Source organism: Phacochoerus africanus, chromosome 8 (assembly GCF_016906955.1).
Source record: "Phacochoerus africanus isolate WHEZ1 chromosome 8, ROS_Pafr_v1, whole genome shotgun sequence".
NCBI classification, from domain to species: Eukaryota; Metazoa; Chordata; class Mammalia; order Artiodactyla; family Suidae; genus Phacochoerus; species Phacochoerus africanus.
In genome coordinates this window covers 81,318,213-81,344,085 of record NC_062551.1, presented here as the reverse complement: position 1 = coordinate 81,344,085, position 25,873 = coordinate 81,318,213, and the positions used below count along the sequence as shown (strand labels likewise).

The 25,873-nt window shown below is 45.1% G+C and overlaps 1 pseudogene; it reads left to right on the top strand.

Annotated features, from left to right (window-relative positions):
• The first annotated feature begins 17,352 nt into the window (after nucleotides 1-17,352).
• Nucleotides 17,353-19,258, top strand: LOC125133338 (RNA transcription, translation and transport factor protein-like; annotated as a pseudogene).
• The last annotated feature ends 6,615 nt before the right edge of the window (nucleotides 19,259-25,873 follow it).

Here is a 25,873-nt window from a genome sequence, read left to right as displayed (position 1 = left end):
CAAACTTATACATAGAATGGATAGACTACAAGATCCTAGTATATAGCACAGAGACCTATATTCACTATCCTGTGATAAACCTAATGGAAAAGAATTTATATACGTATAACTGAATCACTTTGCTGTATGGCAGAAATTAACACAACATTGTAAATCAACTCTAATCCAATAAATTTTTTAAAAAGAAACAAATGTGACATGTGAATTTTGGACATCAAGTGTAGGGGAGGATAAATGTTTCTTCTATCCTAGGAATTAAGTTTCTCAGGGCTCTGGAACAAGAGACAGACTAACAAGAGAAAATAAACAGAGCTGTGTTAATATGCATATTTTGTATAAACATGGGTGCAACTCAGAGATAAGGAACTCAAAGAGGTGACTTAGAACTCGGGCTTATGTAGCATCTTCAACAAAGAACAATAAAGTTGTAGAGCAATAGCAGGACAAAGGAAAACGGTTTTAGGCTTCAAAGAGCCACAAACTGTATGAAGATAATGATATAGGGACAAATTAATGGAGTAAGGTCTGTTTGCAGATTTTTTTTTTTGTCTTTTGTCTTTTTGTTGTTGTTGCTCTTTCTTGGGCCGCTCCCGCGGCATATGGAGATTCCCAGGCTAGAGGTCCAATCGGAGCTGTAGCCGCCGGCCTACGCCAGAGCCACAGCAACGCGGGATCCGAGCCGCGTCTGCAACCTACACCACAGCTCACGGCAACGCCGGATTGTTAACCCACTGAGCAAGGGCAGGGACCGAACCCGCAACCTCATGGTTCCTAGTCGGATTCGTTAACCACTTCGCCACGACGGGAACTCCTGTTTGCAGATTCTTTTGGTGCTGTCTCTGGGCTGGTAGGAATCTAGAGTCTTAGAGCAAAGGAAAATTTATATCCTGCCTTTAAGCCAAGATGGAGAAGGTATGGAGTGCTTTTCCTGCATTAGTTGTTTCCTTTTTTTTTTTTTTCTTTCTACCAGGGTTTGAATGGGAGCTACAGCTGCTGTCTACACCAGAGCCACAGCAACACCAGATCCAAGCTGCAGCTGCAATCTACACTGCACCTTATAGCAAGGTGCAGGATTCTGAATCCACTAAGCCAGGCCAGGGATCAAACCAGAATCCTCACAAAGATAACATTGGGTGCTTAACTCTCTGAGCCCCAAAGGGAATTTTGCATTTGCTATTTCTTAATTGCCTTCAGGTCAAAATAGCTGTTACATTAAAAAGATATGTGTTGGAGTTCCCATCGCAGCACAGCGGAAACAAATCTGACGAAGAACCATGAGTTTGCAGGTTTGATCCATGGCCTTGCTCAGTGGGTTAAGGATCTAGCGTTGCCATGAGTTGTGGTGTAGGTGGCAGACTCAGCTTGGATCTGGCATTGCTTTGGCTGTGGCTGGCAGCTACAGCTCTGATTTGACCCCCAGCCATGGGTTCAGACCTAAAAAAAAAAGAATTCAACTTCAGGGAGTTCCTGTTGTGGCTCAGTAGGTTAACAACCCGACATAGTGTCTGTGAGGATGTGGGTTCCACTCCTCAGTGGGTGGATCCATTGTTGACCCAAGGTGTGGAGTTTAGCTCTCGGATGGGGCTCAGATTTGTCGTTGCTGCGAGTGTGGCATCAGCTCCAGCGGCTGCTCCAATTCCACCCTTAGCACAGAAACTTCCATATGCTGCAGATGCAGCCCTAAAGAGAAAACAAAAAGAATCCAACCACAGTGGTTTGGTTTGCTGCGAAGGCCCAAGATGAATACCTGGCCCAGCACAGCAGGTTAAAGGATTCAATCCCTGGCCTGGGAACTTCCATATGCCGCAGGTGTGGCCATTAAAAAAAAAAAAGAAGGAGTTCCCGTCGTGGCGAAGTGGTTAACGAATCCGACTAGGAACCATGAGGTTGCGGGTTCGATCCCTGCCCTTGCTCAGTGGGTTAACGATCCGGCGTTGCCGTGAGCTGTGGTGTAGGTCGCAGACGCGGCTCGGATCCCGCATTGCTGTGGCTCTGGTGTAGGCCGGCGGCTACAGCTCCGATTGGACCCCTAGCCTGGGAATCTCCATATGCCGCGGGAGCGGCCCAAGAAATAGCTAAAAAGACAAAAAAAAAAAAAAGAAGAAGAAGAGGAAAAAAAATGCAAAAGCAAAAAATGAATAATGATGGTTTTACTGAAAGTTTTCAGGAGGGAATTAGATTATACATCACAGAGCCAAATTTCAAAAATCTTGATTCTGTAGGGAAGGAAAAACAATTTTCCTTTTATATTTATGGGTTCTTGGCTAAGACCCCTGTAATAAAAGGCAGAGAAAAGCATAAAAGAGGAAAAGCAAACAGAAGTTTATTGACATGTGTAGTTCATGTATACACGGGAGATACCCCAGAATAATGAGTACCCCAAAGAGGTGGCTTTAGAATTCAGAATTAAATACCATCTTCATGGAGAAAAAGGAGAAAGGATGTAGGCTTCTTAGGGGAGAGTACATGATTTATAGGAAGGATGAATGGATCCTTAGGAGAATGTATGGAAGATAAGAGAGTTTGTGGCAAAGTTGTCTGGGTGTGATACTGACGTCCAGTCTCCTCTCCTATGAATGAAACTGCCCTGGTTGATGAAATTCCCAGGGAGGGGATTCAGGAGATTTGAGTTCCTTTTGGAGGATGTATCTTTTAGGTAGACCAGGGAGTTCAGAGAAACATCTCCCTGCATGTGTTGTTTTTCAGATGCCTACAGTTTGAAATAATAGATACACCAAAGCAGTGTAATTTGGGGTGTGGCGTGTCCTAAATGTCTACAGTCATGTTTTGGCATGGCTTGTTCTGCAGCCCTTCAGGTCTTTCTTAGATTTTCTCTGCCTTTAGCAGCTGCCACAGTTCTTCCTCTCTCAGTGTCTTTCCTCTCTCTGTCTCTCTCTCTTTTACCTTCCAACCCCTCTTCGCCCTCTCAGTTGCTGATCCACCCCCGCCCCCCCGCCTCACCCCCCAGGTCTAGCTAACCCTTTCTTTCTTTTTTTTTTTTTTTTAAGGGCTGCACCTGCAGCATATGGAAGTTCCCAGGCTAAGAGCCAAATGGGAGCTGCTGCTGACGACTATACCACAGCCACAGCAATGCCAGATCAGAGCCTCATCTGAGACCTACATCAAAGCTCATGGCAACACTGGATCCTTAACCCACTGATCGAGGCCAGGGATCGAACCTGCATCCTCATGGATACTAGTCCAGTTCTTAACCCGCTGAGTGACAATGGGAATTCTTAGGTATCCCTTTCTTATAATGAGCAGTGACGCCACCTAACACTGTCCTTAGATGATTATCTACAACTAACTATTAAAATACTTTTGGTCTCAAGGACCAGACCTCACCAAGCCTTTGGGGAATTAAATGAGAAAAGTATGCCTAGCACCCAGACAGAGCAGATATGGCAAATATGTGTTCCTCTTTTTGCCTTCCCTTCCCCTGGACTGTGGTGGATACGTAGAAATGGAGGATGGGACAGAAAGCAAGCTGTCCTAAGGAGAACTGGGATGTGGGGATCTGTGATTCTGAGTCCTTTTCCCACTACGCACACAACTTGCCCGAGTCCCCACAATCTCCCTTTACCCTACTGCCCGAAAACATTCTTCCTTGTGGCCACCTCCCTACCTCTTTCTCCACTTGTTCTTAGCTACCTACCAGTAGATATTCATAGACTTCCCTAAATAGGCAGGCAAGTTACTCACGGATAAAGGACCCTGCTATTTCTCCTTGCTGCCTTGAAATCCCAGCCTCTACCCTTCTCACAAGGTACTGGTAGTATCACCAAACTGAACTTGGGTCCACACACCCAACATATAGCAAAGCCAATCTACTGGCATTATTACGGCAGCTGCCCAGCAGCCCCAAGGCCGAAGTGTACCAGCTCTGGGGACAGCCCTGTGGCTGTAGTGTACCAGCTCCAGCAGCTCTTTTACCCGGCAAGAAACCAAGCGAGCATTCGGAGAGTTGGAGAACCTGGGCTTATTACACCGGTGGGTTCAGAGGAGATCGCTCTCCGGAGTCTGAGCCCCAAAGAAGGGTTTCACAAGGCTTTTATGGCCTAGCTCTTCCAGGTCTGTACTTGGCAGACCAGCGTGGGGACAGGCAAGGTAGTAGATGCAGAAGCAAGTTTACAGAAGCAGATGCGTGGGGGCGGGGTGGTTGGGGCAGTTGGCCAGACTTTGCTTAGTCATCATGGCCGGGGTCTGTCCTTTCTAGCTTTTTATCGGGACATTTCTCCTACAGCATAGGTTGTGGTGAAAGTTTATTTCAGGGTGCTAAGCAAGGAGAACAGGCACTTCATGCTCAAAGCACCCAAACTCCCAGATGGAGTTCAGAGAAAGCTAATTTATTTTTTATTTTATTTTATTTTATTTTTTGTCTTTTTAGAGCTGCACCTGCAGCATATGGAGGTTTCCAGGCTAGGGGTTTAATCGGAGTTGTAGCTGCTGGCCTATGCCAGAGCCACAGCAACGGGGGATCCAAGCCACGTCTGCAACCTATACCACAGCTCACGGAACGCTGGATCCTTAACCCACTGAGCGAGGCCAGGGATCGAACCCGAAACCTCATGGTTCTTAGTTGGATTCATATCCACTGCGCCATGCCAGAAACTCCAGAGAAGTGTTTTTTAAAGTCAACATTTGTGGCAAGGGTTGCAGCTCATTGACTTTCTTCGGATTGGTTTGTGGTGAGGTCATGGGGTGGTATTTCAGGAATCTTAATCATCAACCTTCTCTTTCCAGCCAGTCTGGGGTCCACAAGATTGTGGTCTGCAAGTAGTTACCACCCTCTGTCTGGGTGGGGGCCTTCGTTTCTGCAGAACAACTCAAAGTTTGCATCAGACCCTTGTATATATTCTTTGAGGAGGAAGTAGGGCTGTCTTATCAACAGAACTATTGTTTCTTGACTGCTTTTTCTTTGTCCCACATTCCCTCACTTCCTTAATTAGCAATTGTTTTGAGTCTGTTCTTCGGAAGTTCTAGGAGACTAAAGCCTTTGCCTACAAATAAGAAACAGGGGACACAGAGGAGACTTTGTACCTGGGAGGGCCCCTGTGGGATCCTGCTTGGTTTCCCTTTTTTTTTGATACTCCTCAACCCTGGGTGGAACAGGTCAGGACAACAAAGGGAATACAGATTTGAATAGAGGTTAACCAGAAACTCCACAGGGAACTCGGTTTTAGGGGAGCTCAGTTTCAGTAGTTCTAGTTAGTCTCTTCGAGCAAAAACCAACTGCATGCCTCAAAACAGGCTCTGTGGCAATTTCTTCTAAAGTTAAACTTATATTTACCCCATGACTCAGCCATTCCATTCCTAGTATTACCCAGGAGAAATGAAAGTATAAGTTCACACAGAGATTTATACACAAATGTACATAGCACCTTTATTTGCTATAATTAAAGATGGGAAACAACCTGGATGTCCTCAACAAGAGAATGGACAAGCTGTGGTCGCGTCACCGAGTCCGAGCTCATACTGCTCACCTCGCAACAGGCCAACAAATCAAGAGACCAGGTGCTGGGCAAGAATAGCGACTTTATTTAGAAAGCCAGCCGGCTGAGAAGATGGTGGACTAGTATCCTAAAGAAGCATCTTACCCGAGTTAGAATTCAGCATTCTTTTGTATTAAAGGGGGAATGATCAGTGCCTGGTTGTTGCAAACTTCTTGATGTTGGACTCCTTTGTTCTTGCAGGTGTTTGTATAGGTCAGGTCAGGATGTTCCCATAAAACTCCCACAAGACAAATGGTATTCTCTCTTCAGCAGAGAACATCTCCAGGTGAATGGAAAAGTGTGATATACCTTTCAAGGTCAGAGCCTTGAGAATGGGCTATCCTGTATATTTCAGGCTGTAGGCAACATTCTTTTACAAAAGGACACAGCCAGCATGACTAAGCTTAGCAGGCAACAGAGCCGCAACGGTTAGAACTAAAGGACGAGTCCCAGTATGGAGTCAGGTTTGCTCTCTGTCACAGCCCCTCCTTACCATGACACCAGCCATAAGAAGGAATAAACAGGCAACCACACAGATGAATCTCAAAAACGTTGTGCTGAACAAAAGAAGACCACAAAAGGGCACGTACTCCACGGTTCTATTTACAAAATCTTCTAGAAAAGGCAAAACAAAAGCATGGTGACAGCAGACCAGCGGCTGCCTGGGGGGGGGGGGGGAATAAATGCAAAGCAGCAGGAAGAAAGTTTGGGGGTTGGTGGGAAAGGTTTGTATCTTAGTGGTCATTACTCAAGTGTATACATTGCCAAATCTCACCCAACTGTGCACTAAAATGGGTGTATTATATGCAAAATCCTCAGCAAAACTGAGCTTTTATTTTATTTTATTTTATTTATTTTGCTTTTTTAGAGCCGCAGCCATGGCATATGGAAGTTGCCAGACCAGGAGTCAAAGCTGAGCTGCAGCTTCCAGCCTATACCACAGTCACAGAAACACCAGATCCGAGCCACATCTTTGACCTACACCACAGCTCACAGCAACGCCGGATCCTTAACCCACTGCGTGAGGCCAGGGATTAAAACCGCATCCTCATAGCCACTAGTCAGGTTCGTTACAGCTAAGCTATGACCAGAACTCCCAAGTTGAGCTTTTGAAAAACTTCTGGGAGTTCCCACTGTGGCGCAACGGGATTGGCAGTGCCTCTGCAGCACCAGGAGGTAGGTTCGATCCCTTGGTGTGGCAATGGGTTAAAGGATCCAGTGTTGCCACAGCTGTGGCTTAGGTCACAAATGTGACTTGGATCTGATCCCTGGCTTGAGATCAGAACTCCATGTGCACTGGGCAGCCAAAAACAAACAAAACAAAAAAACCCAACAACTGTCTGTGTTTGCAGGGCTCTCAGAGGCAGGCTCTATTACACCTCAAATGCAACAACTGAAAGGAGTTATTCCAGTATCCCAAGGAAAAGCATCCCCAACCCCAAATTTGGGGGACCCCAGAGAATGCCCTCCACGCCCTCCAGAAATCTTTCTCACCCGGTTTGTGTTTGTGCAAATTGGGCTGATTGAAAGAGGTTTCCTAACTTAGTTCCCTCCTGCTGCAGCTGAGAGCAGGCCTGAACTATTTCAGGCCCAAGGGCAACATCCTTGAGAAGTTCTATCTGGAAGGAGTGGGAGCTCGCCATGGCAACCTGTCCTGGGCCCAGTCCTGGCCAGGCTCCAAGGCACACAAATAAAGCCTTTGGAATGCGGTGCAGGGCAAAGGGTGGGGAGGAGAGAAAGTTGCCAAGTTTCCATGAAAACCAATAATGTGAGGCCTCAGGCCCTGGGAGCTGGGGTGGGTCGGGGAGGGGGCAGAGACACAGAATCAGGAACCGCTCAGGGAACTATAACACGTTCAGAGACAGACAGATCCGCGCGCGCACACACACACACACACACACACACACTCTTGCCCTGCTTGGAGGAACGCTGCTTCTTCAAAAAGAGGCTTGATAAAATGAGAACCCTGGCTCTAGAGCCTGACAAACAGCCATTCCAGTGCCCGGTGACGCGTCCCAGTAACCTCGGGGAAGATTCTGAACTGGTTATCCATTTAGCCCACTCCTTCCCTCCTCCCCCTGTTTGCCTCGAGGTCACCTTCTCCCTGAGACCTTTCCCTGTAACCTTACCTCACATTGCAGCTTCCTCTGCCCTAAACTCCTGCTCTGCTTTATTTTTCTCCTGGCACTTAGCACCACCTGACTTGATATATTTTACTTACTCATCTCATTTGTTGTTGCCTTGTTAATATCAGTTCCACAAGGGCAAGGATTTTTGTCTGTCTGTCCCTGCTTTCTCTCCAGTGTCTAGATCAGTGCCTGGCACATACTAGGTACCCAAGAGACATTACGGAGCATGGGCTTCTCGGAACATCAGTTTTGTCGTCGGCAAAATGGCTATACTTCTACCCCCACAGGGTTGATGGGAGAGTTGGAGGAGTGGGCTTCAAGATGTGAATTAGGTGCCCAGCCCTTCCTGGGAGCACTAGTGAGACACACAGAGCCTTCATTTGGTGAGCTTAACAGTGAGAAGGCCCCTCATTACTGCACTTCTGCACTTTGGTCCATATTTAAGAACAACTTTCCTGAGAGTTCTCTTATGGCTCAGCAGGTCAAGGATCCAGCACTGTCACTGCAGCGGTGTGAGTGGCTGCTGTAGCATGGGTTGGATCCCTGGCCCAGGAACTTCCACATGCCATGGGCACAACCAAAAGAAAAACAAACAAACAAGAACAACTTTCCTGGATCTCTGCCTTGCCACTCTGACCCCTGAGTCCAAGAACTTACCTGTGTGTCCTTGCTCTGCAAAAATCACCAGAATTTTTTTTTTTTTTTTTTTAGGGCCGCACCCGTGGCATACGGAAGTTCCCAGGCTAGGGGCTGAAGCAGGGCTGCAGCTGCCAGCCTACACCATAGCCATAGCCATGCAGATCCGAGCTGCCTCTGCAACCTACACCACAGCTCACGGCAAGGCCAGGGATTGAACCTGCATCCTCATGAATACTAGTCGGGTTCTTTACCCGCTGAGCCACAACTCTGAAAATCACTAGATATTAAGGACAATGGAATCAGAGATTCAATCTGCGGAGAACATTTTTCTCCTCAATATTTCTGGGGAAATTTAGAAATGAACTAATACATTCAGAGAAAAACAAGTTCTCAAAAAAATGTGTAGATAATGGGTACAGGAAATGTTTAACCTGTAAAAGGAGAGAACAGGTATTTCTTGCCTCCAGGAAATGTGCCAGGTGTTAGCTACCTGACACATCTCATGTTGCTCCATCCTGTGTCACCCTTACAAGGAAGGGTCTAAGAATGACGAAACTGAGGTCAGGACACTGACCTGAGGCCTCAGAGCATTCACCAGTGGGATAGGAGCTGAACCCAGCATAGAACACAGCCTGTGTTCTTCCTGCTGTTCCACCCCTCCTCTTCTGAAAATTCATTGGGTAAAAGGCCTCTTTGCCAAGCTAGTGACTTTGGATACATTCTGTAGGCAATTCTAAAAATAAAGGAAGCAACTGAATATAAACATATGGTAACTACTAAGGAAGGAGGAATTATTTCTGCCTGAGATAAATTAGAAAAATTGAATCGAGGGAGTTCCCATTGCAGCTCAGTGGTAATGAACCCGAATAGTATCCATGAGGATTCGGGTTCAATTCCTGGCCTCGCTCAGTGGGTTAAGAATCTGTTGCGGTGAGCTGTGGTGTAGGTTGCAGACACAGCTTGGATCCGGTGTTGCTGTGGCTGTGGTGTAGGCCGGCAGCTACAGCTCCTATTCGACTCCTAGCCTGGGAACTTCCATATGCCACAGGTGTCTAAAAAGACGAAAAAAAAAAGGAAAGAAAGAAAGAAAAAGAAAGAAAAAGGTACTGAGAGGAGGTGAGACTGTTCTGGAACTTGTGTTTCTGTTTCATTAACTCATCTTTGCTGACATTATCACTGGCTGTTGGTTCTAACACATGGTAATGAACAGCACTTTCTATTCATATGAGTTTTTCCATCTTGTCATATTTTCAGCAGGTCATTCCTTTGGGATCTTTTATTTTTATTTATAGCCTTTTACATCATTTCATTGCCAGAATTTAGCATGTTCTGGCAATAGCCACTTTTGGGGGATGGGGCTGGAGCCTCCAACACTACAGACATTTAAGAAAGCAGAGCGCATGAAATTTGGAGTCTATTGGAACCAAGGCTCATGGTCAGTGACTTCACATAGGTAGCTTGAAATTAGCCAAGGTGAAAGCCTGCCTATCACAGAAACTGACAAATGCTACAAATCAATGCTCTTTTCTCCCCTGAGAGAGCTGGTTGTTAAGCATTACATCAATATACATCTGGCTTAGCTATCGTGAAAGAGCAGAGAGAATCCTGGATGGAATTTAGAAAAGTTGGGTTTTAGCCTGGTGACCTTACCAACCCACTTCAACCTTAGACAAGTCATCTGCCCTCTCTGGGCCTCGGTTTCCTTATCTGTGAAATGGAAGGAGATGGACTAGATTTGAAAACCAGGATTGTTAGGCTCAGAGTTATTCCTCAAAAAGAAAACAGCTTGGAAGTTCTTAAAACAATTTTCAATTTTTTTTTTTTTTAAAAAGGAGTGTGGTGTAACAGGATTGGCAGTGTCTCTGGAACACAGCTCACAACTGCAGCTCAGATCTGATCCCTGTCTTGGGAACTCTGTATGCCACGGGGTGGCCAGGAAGAAAGACAGAAAGAAAGCAAGAGAGAGAGGGAGGGAGGGAGGAAGCAGGAAAGGAAAGAAAATCATGCATGGATACCCCACAAGGTTAACTTAAGTAATAAATTGTTTAGTAGTTAAAATCTTGCAAAATCTGGAGCTCAGGGGAAAGCAGTTCCCATCAATCCACTATAGTGAGCATCTGAAATGGGGCAGTCACAGCTGGTCACTGATGCTATCGTGCTGAAGGAGACAGTCCCTCTCCCAGGAGCTTACAGAATAGGAAGGCAGACAGACAACCAGGCAGGCAGTGTAACAAATGGGATCTGTGCTCTGATGGAGAGAGAACCAGACTTTCAGAGACCATGCAGCAAGGGTGCTACCACTATTAGGAGAGTCTTCTTAGGAGAAAAGACCTCTAATGAGAATGAAAGCTGAGAGGTCAAACAGGGTAGGAACAATGGTGGAATTGCAGGCACGGAAAGTAGCTGCAAAGCACGAGACTAATTGATGCTGGAGAGGCACATACGGCCTTTTGCTATCAGGTAAGGAGTTCAGAATTTATCTTTAGAATATCAGGAAGCCATTGAAACGTGTGTAAACAGGACAGTAATTTGAGCTTTAGCAAGCTCATTCATATAGACACAGATTCGTGGACATGAAGAACAGACTTGTGGTTGTCAAGGAGGAGGGGGCTGGCGGAGTGCTGGAGTGGGAGGTCAGGGTTAGATGTAAGTTATTATATATAGAATGGATAAACAACAAGGTCCTACTGTATAGCACGGGGAACTGCACTATGTGATATCCTATGATAAACCATCATGCAAAAGAATATTTTTAAAAAGAATGTCTATATTATAAACCCAAATCACGGTGTCGTACAGCAGAAGTTAACACAAATTATACATCAACTGCACATGAATAAATAGGAGTTCCCTAGCAGCCTAGCAGTTAGGGATTCAGCATTGTCACTGACATGGCTCAGGTTCAATCCCTGGCCCAGGAAGTTCTAAATACTGTGGGCGTGGCCAAAATTTTTTTAAAAATTAATACAAAATACAAAGAAAGCTCATTCAAGCAGGAATGGAAAGGAAGTAACACTGGAAGCTGAGGGACCAGTTCAGAGGCTCTTGCAGCAAAACAGAGTCTGGAGACCCAGAGGAGAAAGTGAATGCATTAGGGTGGGTATAAGTACCCTGAGGCTGCTGTAACAAAGTACCACAAATTTAGCATCTTAAATAATGGAAATGTATTTGCTCACAGTTCTGGAGGCTAGAAGTCCAAAATCATGGTGTCAGCAGGGCCACACTCCTTCTGAGACTCTGGGTACTACTTCCTACTTTGTCTTGGCTTCTGGTGAGGCCATTGGTTCTTGTGTTCCTTGGTTTGCTGCTGCATGTCTCTAATTTCCGCCTCTGTGTTCTCCCTGTGGCTCTCTGTCTCTTCACATCATCGTCTATGACATCAGAAGCGCTGGATTAAGGATCCACTCTTCAGCATAATATCATCTTAACTAATTACATCTAGAACAACCCTATTTCCAAATAAGGTTACATTCTAAGGTTCTGGGGACTAGGAGTTTAACATAGCTTGGGGTGGGGGGAACCACAATTCAACTTGCAACAGGGGGAGATTTAAAAATTGAGTCAAGGGAGTTCCTGGTGTGGCTCAGCGATAATGGACCCCACTAGTATCCATGAGGACTGGGGTTTAATCCCTGGCCCCGATCAGTGGGTTAAGGATACCACATTGCTGTGAGCTGTGGTGCAGGTCGCAGACATGGCTCAGATCCAGCATTGGATCCAATTCAACTGACCCCTAGCCTGGGAACTTCCATGTGCCATGGGTGTGGCCCTAAAAAAAAAAAAGAATCAATCAACTGATAGATTGATTATGTATTGGGGGAGGGGCAAATAAAGGATAAAAGTCAAGGGTTGCACGGTTGATTTCTGAGTCAATGGTGGTCAAATGAACCAAGTCAGGAACACAGGAAGAGAAGTCGATTTCAGGAAGGAGGTGATGAGTTTCATTTAGGTTTAGTTCCATTTTGGTTTAGTTTCATTTGGGTTCATTTAGGAATGTGCTCAGCTGCAAAAAAAAAAAAAAAAAACCCCAAAAACCCAAGGCTAGCTTATTTTTCCCCCACATAGCAAGTCTGAAGTACACAGTCCAGAGGTAGTACAGTTGCACCCTGTACCCCCCCACACCCCATCGTCATCAGGAAATCACACTCCTGTCTTTCCAGTTGCCAACCTTAACCGTGGAGACTCACCCTCCTCTCTGTGCGTCCTGGTCATCCACAGGCTAGTACAACTCCAGCACCACCACTATGTTCCAGAGAAGCAGAACAAGGGGGCGCAAACAGGAGGAAACTGTCAGAAAAGCAAAACATCCAAGAAATCCTAAGCCCGTGTGTCATCTGACACCTCTGCCTGCAAAGGAGACTGAAGAGGACAGTGCTTTTTAAATTTTTTAATTTTTATTTTTTTATTTTTAAGACCACACCCACAGCATATGGAGGTTCCCAGGCTAGGGGTCAAATCAGAGCTGTAGCCACTGGCCTACACCACAGCCACAGCAATGCCAGATCCTTAACCCACTGAGCAAGGCCAGGGATTGAACCTATACTCCTGAATGCTAGTCAGATTCGTTTCCACAGAGCCACAATGGGAACTCCGACAGTCCTTTTTTTAGCTGGCAGTTTGCCACTCTGAACAAATGGCACACAGCCTGAGCCTGACCACAAAGGAGACTGGGAAACACCTTTCTGGGGAAATGGGACTCATGAGGCTAGAAATTCCCAGAGAAGGATTATGTGTAGCATTCAAGTGGAGCAAATCCAGTAGATGATGACTATGCATCTTGTAACCGAGCAGGACCCTGCGAGGCCTTCCCAGAGTGGCCCCCACTCTGGTCCTCCACTTGCCTTTTGATCTATAGAAAACTTTAGTCAAAGAACCAATTTAATCAGAAGAGTGAAAGAAAAAATACAGAGAAAAAAGAAAACAGGTAATAATTCAGACATTCAACAAAGTCAAGGACCTTCAGTTCATCAAAGACTGTAGATGATATTCTGAGCCATGTCCTTGGAGCTGCTCTGCAGGTGCTGAAGCCCCCACCAGGTAGAAGTCAACCGGATGCTGCCCACAGGCATGAAGACCCCAGACTGGTTGGAACCAGCAGGTTGATGACACTGACTCCTAGTGACCTCACCACCCGCCATTCAGGAAAATGTCCACGAGCTGATCACACCCTCCTCCTCTGTCGGGAGCCATAAGGCTGCTCCAGTAAAGAAAGCAAAGCCACAGTCGGCACCTGCATGAGGCTTGTCTGGTTAGCAGAGCTACATACAAGCTGAAGAAAGAAGAAGGATTGCAGAGCAATCCCTTGAAAGACATCGGCTCCAGGAAAATAAAAATGATATCCCCTAAAAAATATGTTAATCTATTTTTCTGTGTTTATCCTTCTTTTTCTATCTCCTATTCACAGCTTTCTTACAGTTAAAGATTTGCCCTGGGTATGTAAAACACTTGAACCAAAACAGAATGAAGTTATTTAAACAATGTAATGGAAAAAGCCTTTGTTTTGGAGTAACAATTTATGGCACCTATTTTGTGAGAGTATACAGGGGAAACTTATGATTTCAGTCCCCTTACTTAAAAAGAAGTTTGGGGCTGGGAAAAATGTTGTTTGGCCTATAAATTGCTATTTTCTATAATAGATATATTTTTATCAAATAACAGTGTCACCTGTAACTTTCATCCCTTGTGGGGGCATTTGTTAATTTTTGGGTATAATACTCCTTTCTATTGAAATTGGTGGTTTGGAACCTACGTAAATCAGCACAATAGGTTAAATGCTTAGCTTACTGGCGCCAAATAAATCGTAGTTTTAAGAACGTCATGAGCCCAAGGCTTTCATGCGTTTTGTTAACTACATACACCTTTAGTTAAAGAATGTTAGGTATCATAGTTTATTACTTATTAAAGCTTTGTTCTTAATATAGAATAGAATAGCTACTGTTGTTGACCTTTTAAAAAAAATACGGTGTGAAACTTTAAGTTTGTAATCTTGAAGGAAAATCTAAAGTTGAAAGGAACATGTTTTAACTAACCTTTTTTTTTGTATCTCAGGTGGAGGGAACAAAAGGGCTTTAAATCAAATGTTAATGTCAAATCTTACACAAAACCTGATTGTGATAGGGTATAAAAACTGATGCTTTTCATTTAATAAATTGGGTCATCTGCAGCATGCAGCTGAGGAGTTGGCTCCAATTCTTTCCGCGCCGTTTGTAGCCCATCCTCTCCTTCGGCACTCCCTGGTTGCTGGGGCTGGACCTCGGCACTCCTCAAACACTCTAAGACCCCTCAACACCCCCTCTAAGGGAGGGCATAATCCTTGAGGCATTAGCCTGCCTGCTGTGTTCCCCTCTTTGCCTGGCAATTTTTTTTTCTTTTTTTTTGGTCCTTTTCAGGTCGCACCCAAGGCATATAGAGTTTCCCAGACTAGGGGTCGAATGGGAGCTGTATCTGTTGGCCTACGCCAGAGCCACAGCAACATGGGATCAAGCCATGTCTGCAAACTATACCACAGATCATGGCAACGCCAAATCCTTAACCCACTGAGCAAGGCCAGGGATAGAACCTAAGTCCTCATGGATGCTAGTCAGATTTGTTTCCACTGAGTCACAACGGGAACTCCCTTGCCCAGCAGTTAGAGCTAAATTTTCTGTTTCCTCCAACTCCACCTCCAAGTTTCTACTTGGTGTCGGTGTACAGAGGTAGCCAATATTTCAGCAACAGTATCTATAGTTGGGGAGTGCTATCCAGGCTCAGGAGCATAGAAGTGTGTTATGGGAGTTCCCCTCATGGAGCAGCGGAAACAAATCCAGCTAGGAACCGTGGGGTTGCAGGTTTGATCCCTGGCTTTGTTCAGTGGGTTAAGGATCCAGCATTGCCGTGAGTTGTGGTGTAGGTTGTAGTCGTGGCTCCGATCCTGCGTTGCTGTGACTGTAGCTCATATGTAGCTCTGATTGGACCCCTAGCCTGGGAACCTCTATATACTTCGAGTGCGGCCCTAAAAAGCAAAAAAAAAGTAAATAAATAACCAAACAAACAAATAAATAAATAAATGGTGTTATGAGTTGAATTGTGTCTCCCCAAAATTTATATGCAGATATCCTTACCTGCAGTATTCACAGGGTGTCCTCATTTGGAGATAGGGTCTTTCCAGAGGTAATCAGGTTAAAAAGAGATCACTAGGGTGGGCCCTAATCCAACATGACTGGTATCCTGCTAAAAAGGGGAAATCTGGACACAGAGAAAATGCCATGTAAAGGTAAAGGCAGCAAGCCAAGGAACATCAAAGATTGCCAGCAAGCCCCGAGAAGCTGGGAGAGAGGGTGGGACAGACTTTCCCTCTCAGGCTTCAGAAGGAACGAGCCCCATCATACCTTGATCTCAGACATCTAGCCTCCAGAAGTGGGAGACAATACATTTCTGTTGTTTAAGCCACCCAGTCTGTGGTGTTTTGTTACAGCAGCCTCAGGAAGCTAATACCAACATAACTCAAGACACGGAAGTAGATAAGCTTGTCTAGAAAGATTGTGGGTTTTTTTGGAAATGTATAAAAATGTTTATCATTTTTTTATTTTTAAAATTTTATCGAAGTACAGTTGATTGACAATGTTGTGTTAATTTCTGCTGCACAGCAAAGTGATTCAGTTATACATATGTACTTGTCCATTCTTTTTCCGATTCTTTTCCCATATAGATGATCACAGAATATTGGGTAGAGTTCCCTGAGTGCTACAGAGAGGTCCCCCATTGGCCAACCATTCCATATACAATAGTGTGCATATGCTAACTCCCAAATCCCAACCCAATCCATCCCTCCTCCAACCTTTCCCCTTTGGTAACCACAAGCTTGTTTTCAGAAGTCTGTAAATCTTCTTCTGTTTTGTAAATAAGTTGATTTGCATCATTCTTTCTTAGGTTCCTCATATAAGTGATCTTTGTCTTTCTCCAACTGACTTACTTCACTTCATATGATAATCTCTAGGTTAGAAAGACCGTATTGATACAAAGGGAAGGGCAGGGAAAGAGAGGAAGGGTTAATGCCTGGGGACATATTGAAAGGAAGCCACCTCTTTCTCTGGGAGAGGAGAGAGGAAAAGCCAGATGCAGGTGAGATAAGGATTCCTGGGCAGGGAATCTATGAGGAAGCACTCCCAGGAATAACCTTGAGGGAAGTGGGAAGAGAGAGCAGGAAGGGAAGGGGGCTGAACAAGAATGCCACTACAACAAAGTGCCACAAAGGGTACCCTGACTTGGGTTCACCACCCCGCCCCAGGGAGCTCTCACACCTCAGAGTTACTGGGGTATTTATACTCCCAAAACCATCACTCAAAGGTCAAGCGCTGCCCTTTGTATGTGGAGATGGGGAGGCCGTAACTTCCCTGCCACCTGCAGTTCTCAAGGCTGGCAAAGTGATTCCAGCAACCTGACGGCAGTCCTCAGACAGGGACACAGGTGCCTGCCAGCAGCTGCTCAGATTTGAACCCTAGCCTGGGACATTCCTTATGCTGCCAATGCAGCCCTAAAAAAGCAAAAAAAAAAAAAAAAAGAAGAGAGAGAGTAACCCATGAAAGATTTGTATCCTCTTCTATTCTATAGGTAGGATATTTGAGGAGAGTGAAGAAGCTTTAAAGTATAAAAAAGAAAGCTGATGAGGAAAATACAGAAAGATTGCCAGGCAACAGCCAAGACTCAGTTTGAGAGAGAGACCATGACCTTGTTATGGCACAAACACCAACAGCATCCAGGCTTAACAGGACGGTGGGGCAAAAGAAGACAGTGATTGGCAAAGATGTGGTGAAGGCATTGGGTCTTTATTGGGCAGGAAAGGAACTTAGAAGAGAAAAAGTGATTAGAAAGGGGGACAACAGGGAGGCCAGGAGCTTGGCAGTTTTAACAAATTTGAAGAACAGGTCTAGTGGTAGCAACTGGGTAAAAAATGTGGAAGGATGAGAGGATGTGGTCACAGATGTAAGAAATGAAGGAGCCCTGGGTGATGCAAAGTCCAGAGTGTGATCATGACCGTGGGTACCTTAGAAGGAGCAGAGGTGAAACTCACAGGAGTTGAGGAAGGCAAAGAATAAATAGGCTGCTCTCAGCACATGGTTGGTGCCTGCCTCTCTCACTCCACGCCTCTCCTCTCCTGGTGGAAGTCTGGGGGACCAAGCCAGAAGCCAGTACCACTGCAGCCCTGCCAGCTACACTGTAAAGATGAAACAGAATTTAGAAACTATTGTTGGGCTTGAAGACCAGAAAATCAGACATGATGAGATTGAAGACAAATAATTTAAGAAACATCCACAGCAGTAACTAGCCCAAGTTCTTTGAAAAGTATGTCAGAGACATGAACTGTTCTTTTAAGATTCCAGATCACCAAGTAGCAATTGATGAGCTTCTCGGTTTAACTGTTAGACTTGAATGTGGAACATACAAGGACTTGTGACCAGATGTAGGTCATATGCAGACAGTGCAACTAAAAAATGCAGCGTCATTGATCATGGATGTGCACAATCCTGGTTGGAAAGCTGATGTAAAGGCTTTGCTAATCTTCTTTAGGTTCAGCATCATGATAATTACCTGGTAACCGTTGAGGCAATTCATATGGTGGTCCAGGAGTTCCTGACACAGGATGCAGTTGCTGGAGCAGATGAAACAAAAGAAGGTTTGCCTGTTGCTTTAGATGATCATATTCTTGGTTTTGACACAGGAAATGCATTCTCACGAAGCTGCTCAAATTCTGCTGCACAGAGACGAGCTCAGAGAGCTGCAGATAAAAATTAATGTCGCCATAGTGATTGTTCAGGCCATTCTTTGGGGGGGGGGCAGTGCACTGTGACATATGAAAGTTCCCAGGCCAGCTTCAGCTGCAACCTATGACACAGCTGTGGCAATGCCTGCTCCTTAACCCACTGCTCCGGGCCGGGGATCAAACCCATGCTGCTGCAAAGACAACACCAGATCCTTAACCTACTACACCACATTCTTTTTTTTTTTTTTAATCTTTTTATCTTTTTAGGGCTGTACCCATGGCCAATGGAAGTTCCCAGGCTAGGTATTGAATTGGAGCTGTAACTGCTGCCCTACACCACAGGCACAGCAACACTAGATCCAAGCCTCATCTGTGAACTACACCACAGCTCAGGGCAAAGCCAAATCCTTAACCCACTGAGTGAGGCCAGGGATCGAACCTGCATCTTTATGGATACTAATCGAGTTCATTACCACTGAGCCACAACAGGAACTCATTGCACCACATTTTTTTATTTGTTTGTTTGTTTTGTTTTGTTTTTTTATTTTTTGTCTTTTTGCTATTTCTTGGGCCGCTCCCACGGCATATGGAGGTTCCCAGGCTAGGGGTCGAATCGGAGCTGTAGCCACCAGCCTACTCCAGAGCCACAGCAACACGGGATCCGAGCTGCATCTGCGACCTACACCACAGCTCATGGCAACGCCAGATCCCCAACCCACTGAGCAAGGCCAGGGATTGAACCCGAAACCCCATGGTTCCTAGTCGGATTCCTTAACCACTGAGCCACGACGGGAAGTCCAAGACTGCACTACATTCTTGATGAGCCAAAGATAGACTACACACTGGAGAGAGTTGGAGGATGAATATTTTAGGATTTCAGCTTCTCACCTACTTAGTACACTTGGGAGCCATGTACACTCTGGCTTGTATTTGGAAATCAAACATCACGTTTTCGAGGCAGGAATCCCAGAAAGTGGATGATAGTCTAGAGATTTACCATCATTGCTTTTTCTTTCACAAAGTCCTGGAAAGTGGAGAGAAGAAAAGAGAAATAACAGGGTGGATATGGAATAGGTCATCTACATGGAAACCGAAGACTCACAGGAAGGCTCAGAGCCAAGAGCCAAATATAGCCCCGCTAACAGTAACAAGCGTCTCCGGCAAGTACTGAGCGCTTACTATGGGCCAGTGCTACACTGAGTGCTCCCCAGGCTTTATCCCATTTCATCCTCCTTCTCTTCCTTCAGGTCTCAGCTTAAATGGCACCTTCCTCCTAAACCCCCTCCCCCACGTAGCTCTCCTTCATTGTCTTAAACCCTTCGTGGAACATCTATCAGTTTATAATTATTTTAGTGTTTGCTTTTTAGCTGAATGAGTGTTGAATGTCAGTAAACACTCTCCAGGGTAGTCACTAGTACTATCCCATTTTACACCTAAGACAATTTCAGCTCGGCGATAAAGTGATTTGCCCAAGAGTACAAAGCTAGCAAAGTAGCAAATCTGAGACTGGAGCCCAGGAGCCTCTGACTGTAAAGCCGTGATCGTAATGATAACATGTCCAAAAAAATCTTCAGTGAATGAGAGGGGATGACCAGGAAGTGGGGAGAGTGGGAGGCAGAGATGGGTATACTGGGTTACATGATAGTCGAGGACCTTCATACACGAGAAATGGTTCAAAAGTAGCCCTGGGCAGGAAGAGGGCTCTTCTCCTACCTCCTGACCCCAGGGATCTGAGATGTGGGCAAAGAGCAGCATCCTTTTGAGAGAGCTGCCAAGAAATCTCTTAGAGGAGTTCTGACTTTTTCTATTAGCCAAGAGACAAAGAGAAATTTCCATGAAGAGCTCACATTCCTTGATGGGTTTGCTTAGCATAGGACAAGGGTGCAGTGGGAAGCTTGAGGGGATCAAAGCAGCAGGAAGAGGCAACACAGAGCAGAATGCAAGCAGGGGCTTAAAAGAAGATAGATAGTGGGGAGGCTTATATCTGGAGCCTTAAACCAAGGATCAGAGAGTTGCAGAGGAGGTCAGGTTCAACTGGTCACATATTTGCAAAGAATCAGTCCTAACAGCCTTCTGATGGACAGAAGAAATTCAGAGCATTCCGGAAGAAGTCAGTCTTGTTCAAAGATGGCTGGGCTTTTGAAGACGGTCTCATCCAGGATCATGGACCGGTCAGAAATTCCAGAATGGTGCAGTGGGTTAAGGATTCTGTGTTGCCACAGCTATGGCGCAGGTTGCAACAACAATGTGGGTTTGATCCCTAGCCTGGAAACTTCCACATGCCAAAACAACAACAACAACCACAAAAGAACACTGACTAGTAACAGTTCTATTTAGTCCCTAGGACTATATCAGCAGTTAACACAGCAGAGGGAGGGCGAAAGCATGAGTGAACAGGATGCAGGCCAGGGAAGGCCTGCTATTTGCTTCTAACAGAATCAGACAGCACAACAGGGGTGAGCTTGGAAGTTCCTGGACAAAAACTGTCTTCTCAGCTCTGTAACTCCAGAATATAACAGATGCCCATGGCACACACCAGAAAGAAGTTTGCTAAATGCTTGTTGATTGAATGTTGACTGGTTTATACTATTTGCAGTGGACTTTAGCAGAGGCATCTGGTAATGTGAAGTATTATAGAGACACTGAAGTTCAAGATTAGGTTTGAATAAAGAGTGATCAGTAGGTCTCTCCCTCAAATCCTTGAAATGTAGAGTATTTTGTGTGTGTGTAGTAAAAAACACCATCACTTGTTTGGGCCCCGGCCTCGCTCAGTGGGTTAAGTTTATCCTGGCATTGCCATGAGCTGTGGTGAAGATCTGGTGTGGCTGTGGCTGTGTTGTAGGCTGGCGGCTGCAGCTCCAATTCAACCCCTAGCCTGGGAACTTCCCTAGGCTGCAGATGCAGCCCTTAAAAAACAAACAAACAAACAAACAAAACCTAAGATTTTCCACATCTTAACCACTTTTATGTGTACAGTTCAGTCATATTAAGTATATTCACATTGTTGTGAAACAGATCTCTAGAACTTTCTTCAGTTTGTAAATCTGAAACTCTATACTCACTAAATAACCTCCATTTTCCCCCTCCCCACCAGCCCCCAGTACCCACCGTTCCACTTTCTGTTTCTATGACTTTGACGACTTTACATATAAGTGGAATCATACGGCATTTACCTTTTTGTGATTGGCTTATTTTGTTTAGCATAATATCCTCAAGTTTCATCCATGTTGTAGCATATAACCGAATTTCTTTTCTTTTATTAAAGGTTAAATAATATTCCATCGTATGTATATACTAGAATTTGTTTCTCCATTCATCTGTGTTGATGGGCATTTAGCTTTCTTCTGCCTCTTGGCAATTGTAAATGTTGCTGCTATAAATATGGTGATACAAATATCTCTTTGAGATCCTGCTTTCAATTCTCTAAGGTGTATACTCAGAAGTAGAATTGCTGGATCACATGGTAGTTCTATATTTAATTCTTTGAGGAACTTCCATACTGTTTTTGTGTTTTGTTTGCTTGTTTGTTTTCCTCTTTTTAGGGCCGCACCCACAGCATAGGGAAGTTCTCAGACTAGGGGTCAAATTGGAGCAGCAACTCATGGCCTACACCACAGCCACAGCAATGCCAGATCCTTAACCCACTGAGCGGGCCTAGGATCAAACCCACATCCTCATGGATACTAGTCAGGTTTGCTACTGCTGAGCCACAACGGGAACTCCAATACTGTTGTCAATACTGGTTGCACTATGGCACAATCTTGACAACAGTGCCCAAGAGTTCCAATATCACCACAACTTCACCAACACTTCTTAGTGTCTATTGTTGTGTTTTGTTGTTGTTTTAAATAGCCTTTTTAATGGGTGTGAGGTGATATGTCATTGTTGTTTTGATTTGCTTTTCTCTGATCATTAGTGATGTTGAGCGTGTTTTCAAGTGAATGTTGGCCACTTGTACATCATCTTCAAAGAAACGTTTATACAAGTCTTTTTTTCATTTTTTGATTGTGGTATTGGGGGGGTTGGTTGGTTTGTTTTAGGAATTATTTATACTAGATATTAATCCCTTATCATACATATGATTTGTAACTAATTTCTCCTATTCCATAAGTTGCTTTCTCTCTCTGTTGATTGTGTTCTTTTTTTCTTTTTTTTTTTTTTCCTTTTTTTCTTTTTAGGGCCATGCCTGCGGGACATGGAAGTTCTCAGGCTAGGAGTTGAATCAGAGCTGCAGATACCGGCCTACACCGCAGTCATAGCAGTGACAAATCTGAGCTCATCAGCAACCTACACCAAAGTTCGCTGCAATGCCGGATCCTTGACCTACTGAGTGAGGACAGAGATCAAACCCCTTGACCTCATGGATACTAGCTGGGTTCTTAACCCACTGAGCCACAATGGGAACTCCCTTGGTTTCCTTAAAACCACAAATGCCCATCACCAGCAATTCATTATTTAAAATGGTGGTTTACATTTTCTATTACTAACATCTGAAAAGTATAAGCATTTTACTGGAATACTCTCTGTTGTTCAATTTGATTGGTTTCAGAGTGGACTCAACAAAAAAATAGTTTTTGAATCTGCAAAGATGACCAGACCTGGACTGCATGGTTTTTTTTTTTACTGAGGGATTATCCCAGAAGTGAGATCCTTTCTGACTCCTCTTCAGCTATAATTGACTGGGATTAGGCCTTAGCTTCAGAAGTTGAGCAATATGTGAAATCACCTCTCAAGATGGTATGAATTAAATAGTCCCTAGGGCGAGAAATCTTTAATTTCGCCACCTATAATTCCCATGCTCCTGGGAAATGGAGCTGTAAACAGGTACGGTTAGATCTTTAGATCACTGGAAAGTTAACTATTCACTCAAAAATTGTTAACAGTTCCCAGGCTCTGGGGCACTCCAATATGAAAAGCCAAGCTGGGAGAGCCACTGTGGTGCAATGGGATCAGCAGCGTCTTTGGAGCCCAGGGATGCAGGTTCAATCCCCAGCCGGGCACAGTGCATTAAGTACCCTGCGTTGCTGCAGCTGTGGCTTGGGTTGCAACTGCGGCTAAGATCTGATCCCTGGCCCGGGAACCCCATGTGCCAAGGGGCAGCGCAAAAATTTAAAAAAAAAAAAGAAAAGTCAAGTTGAAAAGGGAGAACCAGCCAGCAAGGGAGACTGAAAAAGAGTGTCCACCAAGATGGGGAGAAAGCTGTATAGTGTCCTAGAAACCAAGTGAAGGAAGTATATTAGACACAGGATTTGATGAAAGAAAAGAAAGCCAGTTCTAGGTATTTCAAACAGAAGAGATTAATAAAGGAATTGGCTACAAGAGTATTAGAATAGATGAAGGAACAGAAGAGGAGAGAGACAATTATTCAAAGATTATCAACTTCAGGAAACCAGCACCACTCTGGGCTAGAGGAGCAAAAATGTTACCCAAAGACAAAAAAAAAAGGGGGGGGGTAGTTCCCGTCGTGGCGCAGTGGTTAATGAATCCTACTAGGAACCATGAGGTTTTGGGTTCGATCCCTGGCCTTGCTCAGTGGGTTAAGGATCTGGCGTTGCCGTGAGCTGTGGTGTAGGTCGCAGACACAGCTTGGATCTGGCATTGCTGTGGCTCTGGCGTAGGCTGGCAGCTACAGCTCCGATTAGACCCTTAGCCTGGGAACCTCCATGTGCCGCAGGAGCGGCCTAAGAAATGGCAAAAAGACAAAAAAAAAAAAAAAAAGTTACCCAAGCTCAGGGGCAAAGTGTGCCTAAGGCTCCTGCTGGCTGTTAGAACCTAGTTGTCTGAGCAGGAACCCAGGAGCCTGCAATTTCAGGTTGCTGCTCCCCTCCCTGCAGCCACTACCCAGATCCACTCCTGCCACTGTCACTAGAGCCAATGCTTTCACCACCACCAATGCTGTCATCTCAGCTATACTGCTGCAAGCAATGCCAAAGTTTCCACAAGAAACCAGAATCCAAAATGTGGTCAATTCTTTCTTCTTTTCACCTTCCGTGTCTTTTATTGACAAAACCTAAACAGAAGCCAGCCTGCACGGGAGTCTGGAAAATACAATTTGTTTCTCTCTGATACAGAGCAGAGAACAGAAGGGCAGATAAGGGCGGAGAGCAATAGGCAAATAACCAGGACCGTCTCCCCTTTGGTTACTCAGCATCCATTCTCCTTCTTCAAAGACTAAATTGAAGTTACCAATGCTGCCTGCATCTTATAAACCTTTCATAGCTCTCCATTATCTTCAGAGTAAAGCCAAAACCTCACAGCTTGGAGGTTAAGAAGCTGCCAAGCTGGACCAAGTTTCTCACCACTCCAATTAGATTGATTGTTGTTCTCACCACTCCAATTAGATTGATAGTTCTTTTTCCAAATGCATCTCCCTCTAAGACTTTAAGCTTGGAGCTCCCTTTGTGGCTCAGTGGGTTAAGAACCTGATCAGTATCCCTGAGGATGCAGGTTCTATCCCTGGCCTCACTCAGTGGGTTAAAGGATCTGGCATTGCCATGAGCTGTGGTGTAGGGTGCAGACACAGCTCAGATCTGGTGTGGCTGTGGCTGTGGCTGTGGCCGGCAGCTGCAGCTCCCATTTGACCCCTAGCCTGGGAACTTCCATATGCTGTGGGTGCAGCAGTTTAAAAAAAAAAAGGAAAAAAAAAACAGTTTGAGCTTATCATTCCCCTACCCAAAAATACATTCCCCATATCATTTTTCTACCTCTTCTGCTCTAAGCCCACCCAATGTTCACAGTGTGGCTCAGGATAAATTCCTCCATGCAGCCCCTGAAAGGCCAGTAGAAGAAAAATCCCCCTCGTCCGGACTCGGAAGAGGCGGCACCCCAAATCACTCACGAGATGCGGTCTTGACGCAAACAGCAAGAGGATTTTTATTCCAAGCGCGCTGGGGCCCACAGTCGTACGCCACACAGGGGTAGAGGACTGCGGCCCCAAGTGCGGAGTCGGGACAGCTTTCATGGGGTTCACAACAAAGCCCGCGCTTCACAAACCAATCATTTCAAAATATCACAAACCAGTCATTTTAAAACTTCGAGAGCCCGGGCATCGTGGACCAATTAGTTTTAAGTTGTTCTGGAGTTACGTGTTTGTGCTTGTTCCTGGGCAGGGGAGACATATTGTCGCCAAGATAGATTTACCAGGATTTTCAACATTTTATGGCGCAACCGATCTTACTGGGGTCGGTTTAGCGATTAACTTCTCCTCCTTTTATCTTATGAAAGCAGCTTTACAGAAGCCAAACAAGGAGTTAGGAACCCTTTTCCCTGTTATCTCAAGCAGTTTCAGGAAGTTTCATGCCTAGAGGCACGTACTCAGGGGCCTGTTTTTTTCCCTTCCACATAGTTTTGTACAGAACAGAAAGCAAGCCCTAAAACAGCAAGAAGTATGATCTTTTACCTATAGGGAACAGGGTCTGGAATTCGAGGGCATTTAGAGCTTTTTATTAACTTCCTGGGTTCTGGGAGGGTTAGGTTGCATTTTCATCCTTTCACCCCCTCCCAAAGGCACCAGCCCTTGGGCCTCTTTCCAACCTCTGAATTCCTCTAGTCTGTGCTGCTTACAGGGACCAACTAGCCTTTCTGGTATCCCCACAACACCTAGTGGCATTCTGCCTCCAACCTATCCACTTACCTGCTGATTTCTGGTGGTGGAGGCTAGGGAAAATGAACTAGCAATTAATCGACAGTTATTAATGTGAAGCCACATCACTTACTACTCAATATCAGCTTCCTGCAGCCTCCCATAGACCCCACTAAGACTGCCTGTTTGATTCTGAAATCTAATTTGGAGCAGTTCGTCAATTCTTCATAGCAAACTTCAAAGGAGTACAGTTGGCCTCCAGAGACACTGTTCTCAGATTACCATCAAACTA